Raw genomic sequence first — 25,898 nt, 5'->3', positions numbered from 1 at the left:
CAGACCAACATTGCAACCTAAAAAAAGAAAACAAAGTGATGTTGCTGTTGCTGAGAAAGTACCTGGAACCTGCAGAAAAAAACCACACCCCATCTCCTAATTGTGTCACACACCAAGACTGCAGGAGCAGACGCAGGAGCAGACTCAAGAGATAAAGGATGTGCGTGGGGCAGGAAACATGCAGATAGTCTGACTTACAGGTAGAAAAGGTCCCATGAACCCACAGAGACACACTTTGTGGAACTTCACCTGTAAAGAGAGACACCGGGCTGCAGCCGCTGCATCAGTAGAAATGGGGGAGGTGACTTGGTGGATTAGAAAAACCATGCAGACAGAGTCTGGCTACGTAGCACAGGGACCATGGCTCCTCCAGGTCCTGCATACGGATACACAAGGTGAAGTGAGATACCAGCCTTCAGACTGAGTAGCAGGCATGCAGAGGGGGACCTGGTAAAGTAGGGAACCCTGCAAACCAGTATGTGGTGCACTATATAAGTCTCATGGAGCCACACAGGTTGACTCATTCGGAACTACACATTGGCAGTGGGTTACCTGAACTACCGTCCACGGTGTGGAAAGTGTATGGTAGTTGACCCGAAGTAGTAGTAAGCCATGTGGAAAACCATCTGGCCGACTGGAATAGGATTCCTAAGCGAACAGGGTCACTCCATTCAACCTCCCACAGAAAGCGGGGTACTGGAGTGCGGCCCATCCAACGGGCAACCTGGTGGTGTAGAAGACCCAAACAGACGAAGGACTGTCTGACTGGCATCAATCCCGTGTACCTGTAGGGACCCTTCTCCAAATCCCTCACCCAGAAGTAAGGTACAGGAAACCTGGCATGTCCGCGGCAGCCCCGAGATCAGATACAGATGGCGGCGGAAACCATGCAGACAGCAGTCTGGCTGAACAGGAACACCTCCAGGTGCTGGCAAAAAGGGGACAGACAGGCGATAACTGTGCCCCTGTGTCATAGGTGGGAGGGCAGGGATGCCTAGGAGACATGGATAGAAACCCCTGGGTGATAGGGGGGAGGCTGAGGAGCCGTGGAATGTATCCCAGTCCTCCCATATAGGATCAGTAGGACACGCTGGGTCAGTTCTACGTATACCGCACACAGCAGTGGGGTATCGTAACTCGCGCCGCAGATACATCAGCCGTGTGACAGGGGGCAGAGGAAACCATGCAGACCACTGTCTGGCTTACTGGTATGGGTCCATAGTAGACAACGAGTCATTCCGTCGGGCACCTCGCACAGTAGTGAAGCACCGGAACTCCAGCTGCAGATAAATCAGCAATGTGATCAGACAGGCGGCAGAGGAAACCACGCAAACCACTGTCTGGCTTACTGGTATGTGTCCATAGTATACAACGGGTCATTCCTTCAGACACCTCGCACCAGCAGTGGGGTGCCAGCCGCGGACGCGGCAGCTGTGAAATGAGTGACAGGCGAGACTACTGTCTGGCATAATGATATCAGGTCCAAGACTCATGTCTTGAGTATAGCAGGTCACCTTCCAGGGTGACAAACAAATAAAGCAGCCCTCAATATAGACCCTAAGAAAGGACCCCGGTCAAGACTGCAATGGAAATCAGAGTGCAATACAAGTATGAGCCACAAGAGGGTGCCAAACTAGGGCTGGGCGGTATGGCCAATATGTGTATCGCGGTATTTTTGTAACCTTTGGTGGTTCCACGGTATATAACGGTATCCCCTCCCGCAAAATTAATTATCAGCCCAGCGCTGTCCCCATCGGGGTACTACTCACGTCACCCGCAAGAGCTGCCCTCCTTGTCCTCCTGTTTGTTGCGGCCGCCGGTGCTGACACTCTATACTGTATCCCTGTGCCCCACTGCAAAATGTAAACAAAATAAACTAACGCATGTTCCGACGTCAGCCTTACACTGGGGACATGAACGTCGGACAGCCGTCAGCCTATCACCGGCCGCAACGATGTTCCGCCTCGGCCAGTGATAGGCTGAGCCCACTGTCATGTAAGAAGCCGGCTTCTTACATGACAGTGCGCTCAGCCTATCACCGGCCGAGGCGGAACATCGCTGCGGCCGGTGATAAGCTGACGGCTGTCAGACGTTCCATTCCCTGGGAAGCTGACCTGGACCGACGGGGAAGGTGAGTTAAAGTTAATTTTGTTTACCTCTTTGCAGCCCGGGCATAGGGATACAGTATAGAGCAGTGGTTTTCAATCTGCAGACCTCCAGATGTTGCAAAACTACAACTCACAGGATATGATTAGTTCCCCGATGTGGGGACAGCGCGCTGCGGCTAACAATTTATTCCCGAGGGGGAGGGGCCAAACCGGTATTGCGGTATGGGTTAAAATTCATATCGTGCAGCACAAAAATTTCAGTATTCGGTATGAATCGGTATACCGCCCAGCCCTATGCCAAACCACACCAAATGGTCTGAGTGACCAAGGAATATATCTTTTTTTTTTTTTTGCAATAATGTGGCTGGAAAAGAGCATGGAGCCCAGTGTGCCCTGCAAAGTGCTGCCCGCAGAACCTATGTCTCTAATGCAGGCAGACAATAGCGGGCCGAAATAACGAGCTCCCACCAGGCTGCTGCCTCGGGAGCAAAAAGAGCTTTTCCTAACGGAGCGCCGCCGACCCCCTCAGAAGGGAAGGAGGGCAAAACTAGATGCCACAGTGTGAGGTGCATACCTCACTGGACATGGCCCCCAGCAGCGCACGAGCCGGAAAGAAGGAGCTGCCTCACCCTCCCAGCTTGTGTGTTGAGTCAGGGGAAGAAGAAGAAGGGCAGAGCTACATGCCGCCATGATCCCCCCCCCAAACTCCCGCTGGCTGAGCACCCTAGAGCGCACCCGCCAGGTTCGTACAGCAGACCCGGCGCAGAGGTGAAGAGGTGACCGCTCCAGCCAGCGGGACGTGCAGAAAGTGAAAGTTGGAAGCTCCCGGCCGGGAAAAAAAGTTAGCGCAGCTCCTTGGTAACCCTCCACCATAGAAGCTGAGGACAGGAAATGCAGCCGAAGCTGCATGAATAAAATAGCGAGGGTTAACCCCTCACTGCCCGGACCCCAAAAACAGCCCCAGAAAAATAGTTGCATAATACCACTGCTCGTTAGCCAATGGGAGGGGCAGTGGGGGGGGGGGCGGGGCATTTTATACTCACCTCAGTCGCCACATACTCACCCAAGATGTCTTCAGCCAGATTTTTAGTCACCTGCATCACATCAGGCTGAGACAGCGGGACGAGCAGGGAAGATAGGGGGGACCTTGACCCTAGGTGAAACCCCAGGCGCTGGCCATTGGTGGGAAGTACATACATACTCTATGGCCCGTGCCCCTTAGCCGCATATGGGGTAACAGGTAGCGCCATGCTCCTGAACCACCACCTGAAAAAAGGAAACAAAAGGGAGTAAAGAACCTAACTAAACAGCCCTTACTAGAAAATAATTTAAAAAAAGACCAGGTCTGGGGAGCTCTCAGAACTGTTTCTTACCTCCTACTAACACTAGCTAAAACTGATTACCTCACTTCCAGTGGGCGGGTATATCCTGCCAGGGAGGAGCCGACTTTTTTTTCCTCTAGTGTCAGCGCCTCCTAGTGGCAAGAGCAGGGATGTGGAATTCCTATCGCCCGACGCCCGGGACATGCAGTTCCGGGCGCCGGGCAGGTGAATTTTTCCTGACAAGCGCTGCGGCGCTCAGCAGTCTGTATGGAGCAGGCTCCCGACTTGTGCCCGCTCCATTCTCTGCTGCCCCCGGCTGTCGAAACTTGCAGAGCAGGGGGAGATGAGAAGCTGTCTCTCCCCTGCTCTGCCTTCTTTCTGCCATGCAGACGAGCGAGGGCGCAAGTTTCATACCGCCGCTAATAACTATCATGCGGCGCTCAGCAGTCTGTATGGAGCAGGCTCCCGAATCGTGCCCGCTCCATACTCTGCAGCCCCCGGCTGTTCTCAGTAGCCGGGGGCCGCCGCTAATAGCCAGCATGCAGCGATCGCCACGGCTGGCTATTAACCCTTTAGATCGCCGCTGTCAAAGCTGACAGCGGCGTCTAAAGGGACATGTGTATGCTCCCTAGTGGAGTGGATCCCCCCCAGCGTGCGTGATCGTGAGGGGGGCGATCCACTATGCAGGTAGCCGGAGGGCTTACCTCTGTTCCCTGCTGTCCCTTGGCTCTGTCATTGATAGAGCCTAGTCCAGCCAGGATCTATCAATGGATCACAGAGCACACAGATCAATGAGTTCAATAAAACTCTATTAATCTGTATGAAGAATCTAATGATTCCTCCTATAAGTCTAATAAAGTGTAAAAAAAATAAATAAAAAAAGTTTTAATAAAAGTAAAAAAAAAACACATTAACCCTTCCATGTTAAAAGTTCAAATCACCCCCTTTTCCAATATAAAAACATGCAAACATAATAAAAATAAACATATTTGGTATCGCTTTGTGCGTAATTGTACGACCTATTAAAATATACCATTATGTATCCCGTACGGTAAGTGTAAAGAAAAAAAAATAAATAACACAGAATTGCAATTTTTATAATATCTCAGAAAAAAAAAAGTTAAAAAGTGATAAAGTAAGATCAATACCAAAATAGTACCGATACAAAAAACAGATTATGGTGCAAAAAAATTGCCCTCATACAGCCTGGTATGTGGGGGGAAAAAAAAGCTACAGGGGTCAAAAATGGTAATTAAAAAAATTCAAAACAAGTTCAGAATTTTTTTTTAATTTGTAAAACATAACGTAAACTATACAAATCTGGTATTTCTGTAATCAGGCCGGTCTAAAGTATCAAAATAACATGTTATCTCAACCACAAGGTAAATGGCGTAGAAAAGAAAACCACCTGCAAAATTATCTTTTACTATTTCAATTTCACCACCTATTTTTTGGTTCAGAGAATGTTATTGAAAAATGTAAAGGTATCACAGATGGTAGTTATGGCTATTATAGGGCGAGGAGGAAAAAATTTGAGTGTAAAAGTAAAAATTGGCCCGGACAAGTGGATCGTCATGAGGGACAAGTAGATTTTGCTCCATTTTAGTCCCATGGACAAGAAGTTTTTTTATAAAATTTCCACACCCCTGCAAGAGCATATACCTATCAGTAAGGTGTCTCCCAATGAAGAGCAACCGAGAAAATGCTGTCCCTGCGGCTCCTGCCTGTGTATCTCTGTGAGTAGACCAAATACAGGAAGTGAGGGTAGGACAAGCAGGGCTCTGTGCAGGTTCCTGACTCAATCATCCTGCTGTGTGAGCCTGTAGCATGTCACAGAGCCTCACTGCACAGAGCCCTGCTTGTCCACCCACACTTCCTGTATTTGGACTCCTCAGAGACACACAGGCAATAGCTGCAGGGACAAAAATACACAATTTTTTTAACCAATGTATATCACAATATACAATTAATGGTATTTTCTACATTATATAAAAAGTTTTTGCTAATGACGAATACACTTAACATTTTACCCCATCTAAACTATAAGAATATTTTAAATAGTAAAACAAGATCTTGTCCCCCCCCCCCCCCTTTTTTCTCTTAAGTCAACAAGGATTGGATTCAGTTACTATTTCTGTTTGTTATATTTTTATTATTATAGAGACCATGCTCAATTCATTCCAGCATTATAGATTTTTTATTTTATTTATTTCTTTTTTTAAATAAGAAAGGGGCCCCGTACAAAAAATTATTTAAATATATATATTATATATACACATACACACACACACACACACACACACACCTACCTCGATCTCCAGCAGCTACTGTTCCAACAACTTTCCCACTCCTTTATACAACTAAACTGCAGCAAATGTGCAGTGAATATACCACAAGTGTCTATGCACACAACAGAATCTCTGTCTGTATAAATTCCTAGCAGAGATCCTGAGGCCAGCCAGCGTCGTCGCCGCTAGGACTTGGGCATTGCCGGCCCCCTTACCTGGCAATGCATTCCACTTAAAATTCAACAGAAATATGAACGTCCCCCTGTGTTCTGTCCACCCGTGTCTTGCACTGTTTATACCCTTCATGGATTAATAAAGAAGCTTGAAGTTTACGTATTTGGTGAGTTGCCCTGGTTTTCTTTTCTATTGAATATTTGCATTGGACTTTGCTATTACCAGTGAGCACCATCAGACGTGGTTGAGCCAGCAGAGGCATTGGATGTCAGGTGCTAATAATAAGCCGAGCTGTGCCGAGTTTTTCTCTCTACTATTGAATATAGAAATATGAATATCTTTATTCTTTTAGCAACAGAATTTCAGCGGCGGAAAGCTTCACCACTGAAATTCCAGAGAGTGCACTGTGCAGTGGAGTCCCATTGACATCAATAGGACTGACGCTGCTGCACCGGAATTTCCAAAGCGGGATTCCGAGGCAGAAATTCTGTAGTATGCATAGGCCCTTATAGTGGTTTCTAGAGATGAGCGAACGTACAGTAAATTCGATTCGTCACAAACTTCTTGGCTCGGCAGTTGATGACTTATCCTGCATAAATTAGTTCAGCTTTCAGGTGCTCCAGTGGGCTGGAAAAGGTGGATACAGTCCTAGGAAAGAGTCTCCTAGGACTGTATCCACCTTTTCCAGCCCACCGGAGCACCTGAAAGCTAAACTAATTTATGCAGGATAAGTCATCAACTGCCGAGCCGAGAAGTTCATGACGAATCGAATTTACTGTAAGTTCGCTCATCTCTAGTGGTTTCACACAGCACAGTGTGAAATATTAATGAAAATGATGCTTATGGCCCCCACACACAGTATTTTATCCCCTTAGTTCCCCCACACACAGTATTTTATGCTCCCTATGTCCCTCACACAGTCCTCCACTTGTGCCCAATGCAATCTGTCAATACAAACCAAGACTAAGCAATGTTATGGAGGTAGTCAAGGTCTCATCCTGCCATTAAAAATATAATTTTGGTGAAGACGCTCCTTTAGAATCTGCCATGCATGTTACTGTACAAGAGGTGATTTTCATTTCTGTTCCATTGAAATAAAGAATAAAGAGGAAGGATGGTGTTCTCATTCTTTCATTTCTTGTTGCTGAATGTATCTTATATAGAATCTACGATTTTACGATTTTAGCACACGTCTATCAGTCCAGATAGAATATACAGGCTGTCTGATTTAAGTGGCGTGGATAGTGCCGCTTGTAACCAATTCTACATAGGACAGTGATCAATATTTAAAAAAAAAAAAAAAAAAAAAAAAAAAAAAACACTACTTCAAAATGTATCCCCTATCTACAGGCTAGGGATAAAGTGTAATTTCTGAGGGGCCTGACCATCTGGAACCCCCACGGCCCTCCAGCTCTTCTCATGAATGTTTATATGCTCTCATGGAATGTTTTCACTGAAATACGCTTTCCAATTGAATTTAATGGAAAAAATGAGTGATGTAAAATAAGTTGCACTTTGAGGCATAATATGGCTGTATGGCTTAGAAAAGTCTAAGGCTGCTTTCACACTACAAAATTCATCCGTTAAAAGATCCGTTCTAAACGTCCGTTAGAAAAGCTTTATAAAAGGATGTTAAACGTCCATTACAAAATCCCATTAAAGTCTATGGGATTTTTTGATTATCCGTTATGAATAACGGACATTAGTTGTGACGGAAGAATTAACGGAACATTTTTCTTCCGTCACAAGAAACGGATAAATTAATGGCCGTTATTTTTAACATTGAAGTCTATGGCAAACGGATGAGCCTTTATGTCATCTGTTTGCACCTGGTTTATAATATCCGTTATTACTTCTGCGCATGCTCAGAAGAGGTGAACTCAGACTCCTGCAGTGCTGAGGGACTACTACTACTCCCATCATGGAACAGACTTGTTTCCATGATGGGAGTAGTAATTCCCTGGCTGCGGGAGTCTGCAGACAGCTGGAGAGGCTACATTAGTGTTTGTACTACTACCTCCATCATGGAACAGACTCTGTTCCATGATGGGGGTTGTAGTACAGGGGCTGATGGGATTGATCGCACCGGGTTTCACTTCTGAGACCGGATGCGAGCAGGGGAGCGGGAGGCATGGTCCGCAACCCTGCAATGTATCCTGTGTTTTAACTTTCATTTTTTAATCCCCATCGGGGAGCCCTGAAAGGCCGGTACTGAGGAGCCAATCAGGGCCACCGCAGCGCTATATGTGAAAAGCACTCTAGTAGCAGCATCGGCCCGCCCGATGCTGCCGATAGAAATACTTTTCATACATAGCGCTGCAGGGGCATATGTATATAGATGCGCTGTTGGGGGGGGTGGGAGGGGGTCAGATAAAGCTATATGTCTGCCCCCCGGCGCATCTGTATACTTATACCCCTGCAGCGCTATGAATGGAAAGTATTTCTATCAGAAGCATTGGGCCGGCAGATGCTGCTGCTAGAATGCTTTTCACATATAGCGCTGCAGTGGCATATGTATATAGATGCGCTGCGAGGGTATATTATACATGCGCTCGGGGGGGGGTATATATTTATTTATGCGCAGGCGAGGGATGTATTTATTAATGCACTGCAGGGGGCATATTATAAAATGCGCTGGGGGGCTAGATATATAGGCTATATGTCTGCACCCCCCCCCTGCAGCACTATATATCTTGCCCCCGCAGCGCTTTTAATATAGATATGGCCCCGCTACTCACAATGTTAATCAGTACCCGCCATTCAGGGATCCCCGCGGGGGATTCAAAAATGAAAGTTAAAACAAACCACGCCGCCCGCTCCCCTGCTTAATAACTTCTGATCGCATCGGGTGTCACAAGTGAAACCCAGTGCGATCAATCCCTCAGCCCCTGTACTACAACCTCCATCATGGAACAGACTTTTCCATGATGGGGTCAGTAGTACAAACACTAATGTAGCCTCCCCAGCTGTCTGCAGACTCCCACAGCCGGCGGACTACTACTCCCATCATTGAAAGGAGTCTGTTTCATGATGGGAGTAGTAGTAGTCCCGGCTGTGGGAGTCTGTAGGCAGAGGTGTTACGGTCATACATGAGGGATGTTATAACGGGTCTTAACGGTAGGGATCGACCGATTATCGGTATGGCCGATATTATCGGCCGATAATCACGATTTTGGGCATTATCGGTATCGGCAATTATCTTGCCGATAAGCCGATAATGCCCCGCCCCCCGCACCGCGACCGCCACCCCCTCGACCAGCAGCACCGCACCTCCGACCCACCGCACCGCATTCCCCACCGTGATGCTAGGCGGTATACCGGTATGGATTTTTTCCCATACCGGTCGGGCCCCTCCCCCACCCTCCGGGTGAATAAAAAAATTAAACTTACCCATAATGGGGGTGGTCCAGGCCATCCTTCCTTCATGTAGTGTCCGGGGGCGTTCCGGGTGGAGGGTGGTCCGGTCCGGGCTGTCCTTCTCCCACGGTCTTCTCCACTCCGGGCAGGCTCCGGCCTAGTACACTGCATAGACGCTGCTACGCCGTGACGTCAGGTGCGTCGCTGCGCATGGGCGTCACTGCGCAGCGATGTCTATGCAGCGTACTAGGCCGGAGCCTGCCCGGAGTGGAGAAGAGGCCCGCCGGAGAAGAAGGACAGCCCGGACCGGACCACCCTCCACCCGGAACGCCCCCGGACACTACAGGAACGATGGATGAATGGCCCGGAGCACCCTGGCAGGTAGGGGAGAGAAGCGGGTGGTGGCGGCGGTGGCCTATGGCCCCGCAAAAGCCACTGCAGATCATTGATTTAAAGCGCCCGCTTTAAATCAATGATCTGCAGCGGTGTCGCAGGGGGTTAAATAGCCGATAACTTATACCGGAATATCGGTATAAGTTATCGGCTATCGGCCCTAACCTGCACCGATTATCGGTATCGGCCCTAAAAAACCGATATCGGTCGATCCCTACTTAACGGATAAATATTTATTCAGCCATTAGCACCCATTATTTCACCTCCGTTTTACACAGAAAACAGACGTTTAGTTACGGATGCTCATAGTGTGAAAGGAGCCCAAGTCCACTTCCACATAGGCATATTTATGGACATTTATCAACGTGTTTAGTCAGGTTTTCTTTACTATAATTGTCGCAAAATTGTCGCAACTGCGACTACGCGATTTTTCGTGCAACATTTTGACTGGAAAGCGAGAAAAGCAAGTTTTCCAAAAATTAACTATGTAGTAATAATTTTAAAATGGACTACGGGTAGTCAGGTATTTATTAACTGCGACAGTCGCAACTGCGCAAAAAAAAGTCGCAACAGCGTTAAAAATTGACTAAATTTACTCCAGCTCAAACATGGAGCAGAAAAAGCTACTACCAAAGTAAAAAAGGAAAAATTGCTTACGTGAAAGAAAATTATCAACAGGCTGAGACCGGTTGATAAATAAGTCACACATAAGCAAAAAAAAAGTAAGGAAAAAATTACTAAAAAAAAGAATACATAAGCAAACATTGATAAATGTCCCTCATTGGCCGGGGTTTATTAATGTGTTTGAGGACAAAAATTGTCTGATTTTATTAAACTAACTAGAGCTCAGCTTTTCTTTTTCTTATTGCCTGGGTAAGATAAAAGCTGAGCCACGATTCTTTGCTATTGGCAAACCAAACAGTTTTTGTCAGTGTTACGCATGCAGTAGGCCTGTGTTTTGTCTGTACTTTGCCTGTCTTTGCACACTCTTTGTAATAAGCCAGATTACCATTAATTGCCATGGATTGACATGGACAGATCTTCATTACAGATTCTCAGATTTCTCACTTAGTATACTGTGGATTTTGGAGCAGTTTTGGCCACTCATCTGTCACATACAACAGGGCTAATAAGTAAATTGGCTGCTGACAACTTTTTTTTCACATGCAGACTTGGAAACCCACAATGCATAAAATCCATCCCCCCCAAGCAGCCAATCACAGCTCAGCTAATGAGCTCTGGTAAAGTGAAAGCTAAGCTGTGATTGGTTGATGTAGGAAAAAAATCACAATTTTTTCTCAGTTTGATAAATCTGGCCCCATTAGTTTAACCTCTTAAGTCCGCTCCCTCTCTATAACGTGGAGCCACAGCATCATAGCGGGTCAGGCCCGGCCTCGAACAACAGCCGGGACCCATGGCTAATAGCGCATGGCAATAATCACGGTGCCGCACGCTTTTAACCCTTTAGACGCCGCGTTCAAAGTTGATCGATGCGTCTAAAGTGAAAGTAGACTACTCCCGGCTAGCTCAGTGGGCTGTTCAGGACCGCGGCGGCAAAATCACAGCATCCCAAACAGTTGGAGCACACAAGGAGGGCCCCTACCTTCCTCCTGTGTGTTCGATCGCCAAATGACTGCTCCGTGCCTGAGATCCAGGCATGAACAGTCAAGCGGCAGAATCATTGATAAATGTTATCCTATGGGATAACAATGATCAATGTAAAATATCAGTGTGTGCAGTGTTATAGCCCCCTATGGAGGCAATAACATTGCAAAAAAAAAAAAAGTTTATAAAGATCATTTAACCCCTTCCCTAATAAAAGTTTGAATCACCCCCCTTTTTTCCATAAAAAAAAAAAGTGTAAATAAAAATAAACATGTAGTATTGCCACGTGCGGAAATGTCCGAATTATAAAAATATATAATTAATGAAACCGCATGGTCAATGGCGTACGCGCAAAAAATTCCAAAGTCCATAATAGCGTATTTTTGGTCACATTTTATATCATGAAAAAATGAATAAAAAAGCGATCAAAAAGTCCAATCAATACAAAAATGGTACCGCTAAAAACTGCAGATCACAGCGCTAAAAGTTAGCCCTCATACCACCCCGTACATGGAAAAATAAAAAAAGTTATAGGGGGTCAGAAGATGACAATTTTATACGTATTAATTTTCGTGCATGTAGTTCCAGAAGTACGGGGGGGAAAAAAATCAAACCTACCGTATATCCCGGCATATAAGATTACTTTTTAACCCCGAAACATGATGCCTACCTAATGTGGGGGGGGGGGGGCGACTGCCAACCTAATGTGGGGGGGGGGGGGGGACTACAAGGTACTGTACATCGCGGTAGGAGGGGTAGTCTTATATGGCAAGTATATCCCAAACTCTATATTTTAACTGTAAAAGTTGGGGATCATCTTATACGCCGGTATATACGGTATATAAGTAGGGTATCAATTTAATTGTATGGACCTACAGAATAAATAGGTGTCATTTTTATCGAAAAATTTACTGCATAGAAACGGAAGCCCCCAAAAGTTACAAAATGGTGGGTTTTTCTTCAATTTTGTCGCACAATTATTTTTTTTTTCCGTTTCGCTGTAGATTTTTGGGTAAAATGACTGATGTCATTACCAAGTAGAATTGGTGGCGCATCATGTGGATTTTTAGGTGCAAAATTTAGAGAATTGTGATTGTTTAAAAGGTAAGGAGGAAAAAACGAAAGTGCAAAAATGAAAGAATAAAAAAAAAACTGAGTCCTTAAGGGGTTAACACCTGCAATTGCAGCCAAAATTATACCAGTTTGTTTAAGGTATACAATAAAAACTTGGGGGAGCTTTATAATAACCTGTGTAAAGGAAGAGGGGTGCAGTTTCCATTGCAGCCAATCTGATAACTCTCCCTATGTGACCGTACCTGTAGCTAATAACACCACAGGCTTTGGCTGATAACAGAGAGCACTGGCCCTTCACCTGCACAGGGTCACATGACTGAATGTTGTGACCGGCTGCGGCTCGTACATTACACAGCCGCGCTTGTATATGTTCCCCTCATAGACAGAAGCAGCGCTCATCCCTTTGTCCTCCTCGGCCTACACACACACAAAGGCGCTCGCTACAGAGACATTTTACCACATGCACTTCTCTCCGACTCACAGTTTCAGTATCCCACACAGTGTCGTGATATATCGCCAGCCAGGGCGCCCACATGCCCTACAGAAGGCAGTGCCAGCAGAAGCCCTCCACGGCCACACGCTGCCTGCTGCCCGGGAACCACGTCACAAGCGCAGGCTCCCACTGGCCGGAGCACAGTGACGTCATCCTAAACACACGCGCCCATTAGCTGCATAGGAAGGAAGTCACGCCCTCTGCAAGGAAGCTCGGCGTCACCATGGTTACTGTTGCTAAGGGGCACAGTAGAGCAGGCCTCTCAGCCAGACCTTTAATTTAATGAATATTCCCATGCTGTGTACTCTCACAGACTTCCCGGCATGCAGCGCTGTCACGTTCTGAGCTTCGGTCAAAACAGGAACAACTGCACACAGTGACCAATCAGACTGCTGCTTTCATGTATTAAAGGCTTGTACAATGAAAGGACGAACGTGATTGGCTGCTGTTGGCCTCGCCCTAATTTTCCTTTAGATATTGTTTTCTACAATATCTTCTTGACACTGACTAAGGAAACCAGGGGCCCGTGTAAGGACTTTTTGTGTGTCCTTTGCTGTCCAATAGTTCAGCTTCATGCCACATCTTGTGCCTCTGTGGCGCAGATCCATCAGAAAAAGCTCCAAATCAGCTGCCCATATACAGTAATCCCTCAACTTACAATGGCCTCAACATACAATAGTTTCAACATACAATGTTTTTTTCTGGACCATCGTAACTTGAAACCAGACTCAACATACAATGTACAGACAGTCCAGATCTGTGAAACGTGTCACAACTGGAGGAACTGACCAATCAGAATGGGCATTTTACTGGAAAATCACCTCTATTACTGAAGTGCCTGCACTGACTGGTGTCCGGTAGCGCCCCCTACAGTACAGGGAGGAAGTACAAGTTCTGTACTACTTCTTACATGTGCCAGAGTTAGCTGCTCCTTTGGACACCAGGTGAGGGTGGCTCCATTTGGGACACTGTGTGTACTGTATGGCACCCTAAAGAAGCTCCTGTCCTCTACATAAACCATTGTTTCCCAACCAGGGTGCCTCCAGTTGTTGCAAAACTACAACTCCCAGCATTGGCTGTCCGGGCATGCTGGAAGTTGTAGTTTTGCAACAGCTGGAGGCACCCTGGTTGGGAAACACTGACATAGACAGTGATTTACAGCTCCCAGCAGCTCTTTCTTACTGTTACAGTGACCCCCGACCTACAATGGCCTCGACATACGATCATTTCAACATACGATGGCCTCTCAGAGGCCATCGCATATTGAAGGCAGCATCAACACACGATGCTTTTGTATGTCGGGGCCATCGCATAAACGGCTATCAGCTGCCACCGGATAGCCGTTTACGGTGCCCCGTGTGGTCCGCTGACGATCACTTACCTGTCCTCGGGGCTCCGGCACGTCCTCTTCGGAATCCCCTGCATCGTCGGCGCTCTCCATCGTCGTCATCACGTCGCTGCGCACGCCGTCCCGTCATCCAATAGGAGCGGCGTGCGTAGCGACGTGATGGCGGCGACGGAGAGTGAGGATGCCGGGGAAGCAGAGGCCTTGCCGGAGCATCGGGGACACCACGGGGATGCGGCGACAGCGATGGAAGGCGACATCCAGGACAGCGGTGACGGTCCGGAGCGGCGGGGACACGTGAGTATAACCTCCAATACCAGTGGTCTTCAACCTGCGGACCTCCAGATGTTGCAAAACTAGAACTCCCAGCATGCTGCGTGTTGTAGTTTTGCAACATATGGAGGTCAGCAGGTTGTAGACCACTGACCTATACTTTACATTGCACGGATCCCTCAACATACAATGGTTTCAACAAACGATGGTCCATTTGGAACGGATTACCATCGTATGTTGAGGGACCACTGTATATGTAAGGATTTGCTTTATCTGTATTAGTTATCTATTTATTTTTCTTTAATCCTCACATTTTGGGGTTTCAGAACCAATTACCAGGTTTCTATAGAGTTCTGGTCTCAACATACAATGGTTTCAACATACAATGGTCATCCTGGAACCGATTAATATTGTAACTTGAGGGACCACTGTATATCCACACTCGGATCTGCACAGACCCCATTCAATTCAATCACCTCATTGGAGTCCCCTAGTGACTGGGTCATTTTTAGAATGTATTCGACTTTTGCCTCAGACTGAAAAACAAGGTCTGCACGATTTTGAGCTTCTGATGTATTCGGCCTCGGAGACACAAAACATCGTGTCAGTGCTCTCTAAGGCCATGTTCACACAGCGTAAAATGCGCGGGCATTCCACACAATGAATAAACGCTAAAAGAATAGACTTGTCTATTCTATTTGTGGATTTTACTTGGAAAGGCACGTGGACGTTAGGACAGCAATGATTTCCAAGCAAAATCCACAAAATGAATAGGCAAGTCTATTCTTTTTGCGAAAGCATCACCGTGATTTGCCAAGCACAAACATCTGCTGCAGAAATTCCACCGTGTGAACAGTGCAGCAAAATCCCATTAAATTGAGTGGGACTCTGTGCGGAATATTCCAGCGGAATTCTGTACGGACATTTCGCTGTGTGAACATACCCTAAGGCTAGGTTCACACTGCAGAATTTCTGGGCAGAATTTCTGCCGGAGATTGAGCCGGCGGCGCTAGGACCGAGCAGACTGCATTGCTGCCCCCATAGACTGCAATACATTTCTGGGTGGATCTTTTGGGAGATCTGCTCAGAAATGCATTGCCATCTATGGGGACGGCAATGTAGTCCGCTCGGTCCTAGTGCCGCCGACTTGATCTCCGGCAGGAATTCTGCCCAGAAATTCCACAGTGTGAACCTAGCCTAAGGCTCTTCACACACATTTCTGTAAGTCTGGAATATGCATTCCATCTACAGACAGAAGATTTGTCAAAACCTGTCCAGAGGAAAAGTTGGCCATTGCAACCAATTATCTCGCTTCTTTCATTTTTAACAAGGCCTCTGCAAAATGAAAAAAGCGATCTGATTGGTTGCTATGGGCAACTGGGCAACTTTTCCTCTGGACAGATTTTGATAAATCTCCACCATAAGGTATAAACAAGGGTGTAACTAAAAAAGCCGGGCCTCGTAGAAAATTATTGCATGGGACCCCTTTCCATAGGCGTGCGCAGGGGGTGTGCCTGGGCACACCCTAATCAAGCCTCAAACTTGAGGCTCTATCACCTCCGTGCTGCAGCCCTGCGGGCTGCTCAGTGGCGGATCCAGGGGGTGGATCCACCACTGAGCAGCCCGCAGGGGGCCCCGTCACATTCGGGACATCCCTGAGTCCCGAAAGATCTTTTCGAGACACAAGGATGTCCCGGTTACCTTTCTGCCGCCTCACGTTACCTTTAAAAATGCAGTGGCCGCCGGGAGGTAGCGCACACAGGGACGTCACTGACGTCCCGTGCGTGCGCCAATAGGAACAGAGGAGCGGAACATCGCAGCATCGAGGAGAAGGACACGCGGGCATGGTAAGTTACCTGCACGTCATCTTCAGTGCTCCGACCACCGCTCCTCCGGTCCCGGGACCTACTGCTATGGTCCATAGGCCATAGCAGTAGATTGTGACCCCGGACCGAAGGAGCGGTGGACGGAACACTGAAGTGGGGCAGTACACAGGCATACAGCCTTCAGCCATACACTGTATATGGCTGAGGGCTGTATGTCTGTGGGGGAGCTATACTGCACCTAATGTGGGGGACTATACTGCACCTAATGTGGGGAACTATACTGCACCTAATGTGGGGGAACTATACTGCACCTAATGTGGGGGAACTATACTGCACCTAATGTGGGGGAACTGTACTGCACTTAATGTGGGGGAGCTATACTGCACCTAATGTGGGGGAACTGTACTTCACCTGTGGGGGAACTATACTGCCAACATAATGTGGGGGAACTATACTGCCAACCTAATGTGGGGAAACTATACTGACAGCCTAATGTGGGGGAACTATCCAAAAATATAAAATTGTACTATTCTGATCCCTATAACTCTTATTTTTCTGTATATGGGGATTTATGAGGGTAATTTTTGCGCTGTGACTAGTTTTTATCTGTACCATTTTTTTTTATTTTTTTTATGGGATGTGCTTTTTAGATATTTTTTATGGTATTTGAAATGACCAAAAATGTGCAAATCTGGTTAGTGCACTATTAGATTTTGCCAAGGGCCACGCTAGGCCTAAAACCGGCCCTGGTAGGACGGACATGCTCCTCCTCCAGACCTCCCCTGTAGCATGCGAGTTCTGTGATGTCACGCAGAGGCAGAGTCGCGGCAACGGAAGGGTGAGGTCGGCAAGGCCAGGAGGTTACTGCGCAATACCAGCAGCATTACCCTTGGCATCCCACTCTCCAAGAACGGCTTACGGCAGCCAATATCTGCTAGAGGTGATTTTTTTTCATTTTTAAATCATCAATTTGTAATAAATTGTGTAATTTATTGGTGCTATAATTATTATTATTATTATGACAGTGTACGCTAGCACTACCATCTTTCTATGGATTCTCTAGTTAGTCACCCTAATGTTTTAGTTTAACTGCCTTAATAACAGCTATTGTTTATTTATTTTATATATATATATATATATATATATATATATATTTAGGGTGCACACGCCTATGCCCCCTTCCTCATTTTATACTGCTCAGTCAGAATATAGAACTATTACATCCAGTGACTCGTCCTCGGACTGTAGACATTTTATTTCCTTTTTTCTTTATCTGGCCCAGAAAGATATAACAATCTGTCCTGCAGACATTAGGCTATATTAAAGGAGAACTCAGGTATGGGGGAAAAAAACAACTTATCCCCTATCCTAAGCATAAGGGATAAGCTTTAGATCGCGGGGGGTCCGACAGCTGGGGCCCCCTGCGATCTCCTGTACGGGAACCCGGCTCGCTCCTGCTCAATGCAGGAGCCAAGCGTTTTCGACCACAGCCGAAGGCAGCACTCCGGCCCTGCCATAGAAGTGTATGGAGGGGGCATGTCGGCCGCAGCTTCGGCTGTGGTCGAAAACGCTTGGCTCCTGCTTTGAGCAGGAGCGAGCCGGGTCCCCGTACAGGAGATCGCAGGGGGCCCCAGCTGTCGGGGCCCCCGCGATCTAAAACTTATCCCCTATGCTTAGGATAGGGGATACGTTTTTTTTTTCCCATACCGGAGTTCTCCTTTAAGACATCTTTGACCCTGCACTTCTGCAGCCACCCCTATCCTTTAAGCTATGTTCATACGCCAGGATTTCTGCATGGAATTCCACATGAAAATTTGGCATGAATTTATAGCCAATACATTTCAATGTGATTTTGCTGTTCCATTTACACAGCAGAATTTCCGCTGCAGGAATTCCATTTAAGTGAATGGGCAATACATTTCTTACTTAATTTACTGCATAATTTTCAAACTGAATTCCAAGCAGAAATTCTGCCGTGTGAACATAGCCGTATACTGCCATCTTGCTACCACCAGTAATATCTGCGGTTAAAATATCTGCCACAAAAATCATATTTCAATTCTTTCTGTGGAATCCGCTAAGAAATGCATTGCTGGCTATGGAGACAACACATTTCTGAGTGGTCCTAGTGCTGGCACCCACTCTCTGCAGAATGTCCGCCCGGAATCCACCCGGACATTCTGCCATGTGAACATAGCCTTACAATTCAAAAGTTGGCAGGCACATATAGTACATATACATTAATATATACATATAGGGGGAGATTTATCAAAACCTGTCCAGAGGAAACATTGCTGAGCTGCCCATAGCAACCAATCAGATCACTTCTTTCCCTTTTGAAAAGGCCTCTGAAAAATGAAAGAAGTGATCTGATTGGTTGCTATGGGCAACTCAGCAACTTTTCCTCTGGACAGGTTTTGATAAATCTCCCCCAAAGGGCAGGCTCCGCGCTTCCATAAGGCAGACCAAGCGGTCGCTTAAGGGCGTACGGACCAGAGGGCAGAAAAATCAAGGACTTTTTTTTTTTTTATATAAAGCTGTGTTGCGCCCCGCCGCCCGCTGGGCTGTGTTGTTCGTGCCGTGTTTGTCACTCGCTCATAGAGCGGCGCCCACGGCAGCAGAACAGCTCAGGGCCGTCTTTAACATGGGGCAAAAGGGGCAGCTTCTCTGGGCCCTGTCATTCCTGGGGGCCCAAAGCAGCTGCCCCCTTTGCCTTGCGTTAAAGATGCCCACCGCGGCTGGTCCTGCAAGAGGTGCGGGGTCCGGCTGAAATGCAGGGAGCAGTGCGGGCTTTGAGGGGTCCAATTGGAGGAGGCCGTGATGGGGAGAGCCGTGTGCATGCTAAGCTGCGAGCACCTGCAGCTGGGGGAGCCCTCCCTGTACCACCGCCCCTGTATGCGACCAGCCCCTGCAGACTCTTTAGCATTTTCAGTTGCTGCTCGGGCTGGTCACGTGCCGCGCACGGCACGTCTGTAATGTCTCGGCCCGGCCCTCGCCGGGGCTTCCAAGTGCAAGAAGAGGAGATTTGCTGGGGCCGCCTCAGAGCGTTACTTCTTGTGACCCTCAGCAGCTGGAGTCCGTGTTCCCCGTGGCTCAAGCCCCTTACTTCAGGTCGGATGCAGTCCATGACCATGTTCAGCACAGCATGTGGCCCAGTGCCTGGCTGCCTGTGCCTCCTCCATTACTCTGCTGGCAACACCTGCTCAGCACCCCTACCCCTTATATAAAAATGTACAGACACCAGGGTGCAATGCTCTGCACCCTTATTTATAAGGGTGCAAAGCATTGCACCCTATTGTCTGTACATGCTTATGTTAGAGGTAAGGGGTGTATTACATTACACCCTAGTGTCTGAACATTCATATATGAGGGGTATTGCACTCCCTTACCCCCAAATATAAGAATGTACAGACACTAGGGTAAATGCTCTGCACCTTTTTATGAGGTTGCAGAGCATTGCACCCTAGTGTCTATACATTAGGGGTAAGGGAGAGCAATGCTCTGCACCCCCTTACCCCTAATATAGGAATGTACTGACACCAGGGTGCAATGCTCTGCACCCTTATATGATGGTGCAGAGCATTGCACCCTAGTGTCTGTACATTTTTATGTGAGGGGTAGAGCATTGCACCCTCTTACCTCTAATATAGGAATGTACTTACACTCCGGTTCAATGCTCTGCAAGCTCATATATCGGTGCAGAACACTGCACTTTGGTGTCAGTACATTCCTATTTTAGGGGTAAGGGGGAGCAATGCGTCACTCGCCCTGCATCTCCACAAGGTGAAACTGGGTCCCTAGCAATGCTACTGAGCACGGGCCGGGCCTCAGGGGCAACGGAGAAGACTAAAGATGAGGTGCGGAGGGGAGGCTGGGGAGAACATAAATACAAAGATGGGGTGCAGGAGGGGAAGCTATCAGAAGGTTGGGAGCCGAGGGTGAGGAGTCTGAGGAGGGGGAGGAGTTGTATATTTATGATTGATAAGGGGAGGGGGGAGACGCTGGGGTTGTTATTGAGTTATCACTGTGTTATCTGTCGTGTTACATAGGACTGCAAGGCGCATCTACTACATTATCTGTACTCAGAGAGTTATCACTGTGTTATGTGTGGTGTTACATAGGACTGCAGGGCGCATCTACTACATTATCTGTACTCAGAGAGTTATCACTGTGTTATCTGTGGTGTTACATAGGACTGCAGGTCACATCTATACATTATCTGTACTCAGAGAATTATCACTGTGTTATCTGTGGTGTTACATAGGACTACAGGTCACATCTATACATTATCTGTACTCAGAGAGTTATCACTGTTATCTGTGGTGTTACATAGGACTGCAGGTCACATCTACTACATTATCTATACTCGGAGGGTTGTCACTGTTATCTGTGGTTTTACATAGGACTGCAGGTCACATCTACTACATTATCTATACTCGGAGGGTTATCACTGTTATCTGTGGTGTTACATAGGACTGCAGGTCACATCTACTACATTATCTATACTCGGAGGGTTGTCACTGTTATCTGTGGTGTTACATAGGACTGCAGGTCACATCTACTACATTATCTATACTCGGAGGGTTGTCACTGTTATCTGTGGTGTTACATAGGACTGCAGGTCACATCTACTACATTATCTATACTCAGAGGGTTGTCACTGTTATCTGTGGTGTTACATAGGACTGCAGGTCACATCTACTACATTATATGTACTGGTGGGCGGTGGTGGAGTTTGGGGGTCGACTTGGGGGGGGCACCAAAATGGAGCTTCGCTTGCGTTGGCAGAAATCCTTGCACCGGCCCTGCCATAGGGAATGATTTATTAAAACCTGTGTAAAGGAAAAGTGGAGCAGTTGCCCATAGCAGCCAATCCGATTGTTGTATTTTTATTTTTTTTCATTTTCGAAAAAGGCCTCTGAAACGTCCCCACTCTTCCTCTACACAGGGGAAATTCATCAAAACATGTGCAAAAGAAGAGTGTCACAGGCAATCTGATTGGCTGCTATGAAAACTGCTCCACTTTTATTCTGCACAGGGTTTGATAAATCTCCCCAGTTGTATATACAGAAGAAGTATACTATGCCCCGTGTCCAATGAAGGGGGGAGGGGTGTACTTACTTTGTCACACATATAGGTTGGTCCTCACCATGGAGGAGGCCATCTCCCACATAGCCCCCAGGCTTTGCTCTCCAGGCTGGCAAGAACAGCAGGACGGGCTCCCGGTTCAGGCTGCTCTAGATATGGGGGGCGGGGAGGCTGGATAATCAATGAGGGGGGCACATAGACATCTGGACCAGCCAGCCAGCAGGAGACATCAGGGTAGAAAGAAGCGAGGGGTACAGGTCAAACACACAGCCACACTCCCACACGTGGGCCATGAACAGACGGCAGTCAGACAACTTCCCTACAGAGCAGACACTCACACAACTTCCAGGCACATGGGGCTCAGCCTCCCATCACCAGTGCAGTCCCTGGGATGGCAAGCTTTACGCACACCGCACCACAGCTGCCTGGGAGGTATGCCTGGCACCCACTCGGTGGCAGCAGTTGCCTGAAGCAGTGGTGTATTATAGGGCGTATTATTTCTGCTGCCCCTTTAAGTAGTCACCCTAGGCCAGGACCTTGTTGACCTATTGGAAATATGCCACTCATTAGGACATGACCCATTGACAGGAATAATATATCCAGTTGACAATTTATTCAAATATATTATTGTAAGCAGAGGAACGGCACAATACAAAACTATAAGAAAAGATACTCCAGAATTTTTATTTTATGGGAAACACAAGTATTTACCAAAACAGACATATCAGGTTCTGATGTGTCAAGCTGTCAGCTTATTAGAATTTTTTTTTTAACTTGCCCTGAATTAAAAAAAAAAAAAAAAACTGGACTTACCTCCCGCTGCTCCCAGGTGCCTCTCTGCTTCATTTATATAGCTCTATGGGAGAACCGAAGATTGACGAATGGCTCTCCCATAGAGGGGGCGTGGCGGTTTCCGCTTCGGACCCACCGTGACCCCAGCGTGATGCGCTGGTGTGAAGGAGAGACCCGGGGCTCCAAACAGGAGATTGCAGGGGGCCCTAGCACTACGACCCCCCGTGATCTTAAACTTATGCCCTATCCTTAGGATAGGGGATATGTTTTTTACATGATACTTTTCCTTTAATGAAAACCCACATAGCTTTTTTTTTTTGGCGTTCTTTCACTCCCTTAGACTTCTATGGAAGAAAAATTTTACCAGAAAAATGCCAAAGTGTCGACATGAGGTTGTTTTTGAAAATCCCCCACAAAGCCCAAAATAGCAGAAAAACACCAAAAGGATTAAAAAACGCCAAACTGACAAATGCCAAGTGGATATGGCATTGAATTGTAGCTAACATCTGGCTGAGCCATTTTTTCAAGGAAAAAAATGCTATTTGGCAGAATGGGCCTTTTTTGGAGCATTTTCGTCTGAAAAACCTTGGTGGAATTCCAGCCTAACACCGGCAAAGATGGGACTTCACTGCGGCCAGCGAGACGAGAACAAAAAGCAGGAAGAAGACTGCAGCAGAGGTCAGGAACAGCATACCGGAGGTGGGGTGACAGTAGGTAAGTCCAGGTGTTTTTATTTAAATGCCAGCATTATTGGGCAAGTTTAAAAAAAAAAAGAAAGAAAAACTTCTATCTTGAAGTACCCTTTTAAGATAAATATTTCCGCTATTAGGAGCTATTCACACGTACAGTATTCTGCGCAAATTTAATGCGCAGATTTGATGCACATGATTTCAAGCTGTGTTCAGTCATTCAGTTTAGGCTCCTTTCACACTATGAAAAGGACCCGTTGCACTATTTCTCCCGCTACTATCTCCCGTCCCAAAATAACGTGCATTATGAATGACGGGCGAGAACGGGTTAAAACCTGTATTAGAACAATCCCATAGACTATAATGGGATTTATTTACATAAGTTAGGGCTTTTCTAATGGGCATTTTACCCCGCGATCGCCCGCGATTTTATAACGGGTGTTATACAACGGGTCCTTTTCATAGTGTGAAAGGAGCCTTACCATGAAATCTGCAGCAGAAAATCCTGCGCATCAAATCTGCACAGAATACTGTATGTGTGATTAGACCCATAAGAGGTAAAAAGATGACCTACCTATAATATTATTTTAGCTTGGGTTCTCCAAATAATATTTGCTTATTTTTTGTTATCCATAGGGTTTTATCTTTGCCCCATGTTGAAGAAGTGTGAGGAACTGGTGAGGAATTTCCACAAGTAATTCCGCTCGCATATTCCTCTCCAATGCATTCAGCAGTGCCAAACCCCATTGTTTTGAATTGAATTCCGCTCCTTAGTTCACACTGAGAAATTTTTCGAATGTGAAATTCCGCCGTGGAATTCTGTTCCGCATGAAGAATGAACATGTTCTTTCTTAATGCGGAATCCGAGTTTAAATTACTATAGACCGCAATGTTAATATTTTTTTCAGACGAACGCGTTTTCACACAGAATTCGCGGAATTCGCAAAAAAAAAAAAAATGGAAATTCTATTTGATGGTTGTAGTCCAGCAAAAAAAAACCACAAAAAAATGTTTCCTCCTATATTCTGCGTGGAATATCTATGCGGAATTCCGCATCAATTCCGCATCTGCGCAAATTCAGCAAAAAAAAAAAAGTGGAATTTTTACGCGAGAATTCCTCGCCAATTCCTCAGTGTGAACATACCTATGTCTACCAGCTAGCTGTATATAGTTTGTGTATATAAAGTTGTTATATACCGTATTTTTCGCCGTATAAGACGCACTTTTTCTTACCCAAAACGGCGAATACACCCCTATCACGGCGGTCCCTGCGGCCATCAACGGCCGGGACCCATGGCTAATACAGGACATCACCGATCGCGGTGATGCCCTGTATGAACCCTTCAGACGCGGCGATCAAAGCTGACCGCCACGTCTGAAGGGAAAGTGACACTAACCCGGCTGCTCAGTCAGACTGTTCGGGACCGCGGCGGTCCCGAACAGCCCGTCTGAATAGCCGGGTTAGTGTTTACAGGACATCGGGAGGGACCTTACCTGCCTCCTTGGTGTCTTCTCCGTTCAGGGATCCCCTGTATGGCCGGCGCTCTCCTTCCTCGTCATCACGTCGTCGCATACGTGCGTCGGCGTGCGTAATGACGTGATGGCGGCAACGGAGAGCGAGGATACCCGGCCGGCAGCAGAGACGTTCCGGAGCGACGGGGACACGGCGACAGCGATGGAGCGACATCCAGGGCAGCGGTGACGGGTCCGGAGCGGCGGGGACACGTGAGTATTACCTCTTCCTGCAGTGGTCTTCAATCTGCGGACCTCCAGATGTTGCAAAACTACAACTCCCAGCATGCCCGGACAGCCAACGGCTGTCCGGGCATGCTGGGAGTTGTAGTTTTGCGACATCTGGAGGTCCGCAGGTTGAAGACCACTATTGGGTTCAAAATCTTAATTTTTTTAGATTTTGCCCCTAAAAATTGGGTGCGTCTTATACGCTGGTGCGTCCTATAGGACGAAAAATACGGTAATAACATTTCCACATTGAAGAGCTAATCTATATATGTCATGATGGCTTTAGGCGTTCCACCTTTGACACATGTAAGTTCACAATATGAACAACATTTTATACAGAAAACAGTAAATCTTTACTAACTGCATGGAACACATCATATCCAGGGCTGACAACCTCCTTATCTGTTTATGAACAACATAACTACATTTTAACTATCAAACAAGTGAAACAAACAAAAAATCCTTATACAAATAATATACTAGGATGAGTGGTGCAGTTGCCCATAGCAATCAATCGGATTACCGTATTTTTTATTTTTTTTTAATAAATGAAAGAAGCTTTCTGATTGGTTGCTATGGGCAGCATGACTCTTCCTCTCTACAGGTCTTGATAAATCTCCATTCATAACCTTTTGTTTGTAAAGACGTTTTTTAGGTGACGCATAATTTTATTTTAGGATTTAGGATATGTATAGATGTTTCTTTTAAATTTGCAGTGATTTCGAGATAATATGTGCATGTAGAAATAGTGGCAGATGTGGCATGTATGAATATCTTGAACTTAAAGGGGTTGTTTGGCCACTTAAAGAGTACCTTTTATGATCTTGTTAAATTTTATAATCCTCCCAGCTCACTGCCCCCATCATGATAAACCACCCCCTGCCTTTATTTTTCTTATTTTTTAGTTTTCTACCTTGATATTGCTTTGTATTTCCTGCTCAGTAGTGTTGCTCACGAATATTCGCATTTTGAATATTCGCAGCGAATATCGCTAAAAATTCGCTATTACGAATATTCGTCTTTTTTTCAAACAGTTTTAAAAACTGAGCACATTGTAGGGATCTCCTTCGACTGATAAATGCAATTCTTGTATCATTAAAGACCCAGGGATGAGACTGTGAGGCGAAAGCTTTATGCATGCGAATATTCTTTGAAATTCCCCCTACTTATCCTGTGAGCCAATGAGAGTTCTGCAAGCACAGTTGTCAGAGCTTAGCAACGTCCCTAGCAACCAATAGAAACTTGCTGGCATGACCAGTATATAACATCACTCCCCACCAGCATTCCTTTGCACATTCACATGGTGGTTTGGAGAGGAGAGTGTTTCTGTG

General features: G+C 46.6%; 1 protein-coding gene across 6 annotated transcripts in view; it reads right to left on the bottom strand.

Moving 5' to 3' along the window:
• Positions 1 to 25,898, bottom strand: part of TP53BP1 (tumor protein p53 binding protein 1) — a 135,463-nt gene that overhangs the window by 101,090 nt on the left and 8,475 nt on the right. For 2 of the 6 annotated variants that reach the window (XM_056572109.1, XM_056572110.1), the window contains exon 1: positions 12,803 to 13,159. The exons of 1 other annotated variant lie outside the window; for it this stretch is intronic. The gene's annotated coding sequence lies outside the window, so the exon portion shown is untranslated. Of the gene's footprint in view, positions 1 to 12,802; positions 13,160 to 25,898 lie in introns of those variants that run through there. 3 more of the 6 variants (XM_056572105.1, XM_056572108.1, XM_056572107.1) reach the window with 3 other exon arrangements.

Source organism: Hyla sarda, chromosome 4 (assembly GCF_029499605.1).
Source record: "Hyla sarda isolate aHylSar1 chromosome 4, aHylSar1.hap1, whole genome shotgun sequence".
In the NCBI taxonomy this organism is placed as follows: Eukaryota; Metazoa; Chordata; class Amphibia; order Anura; family Hylidae; genus Hyla; species Hyla sarda.
The sequence above is the reverse complement of the archived record's forward strand: the minus strand, read 5'-3'. Positions and strand labels throughout refer to the sequence as shown.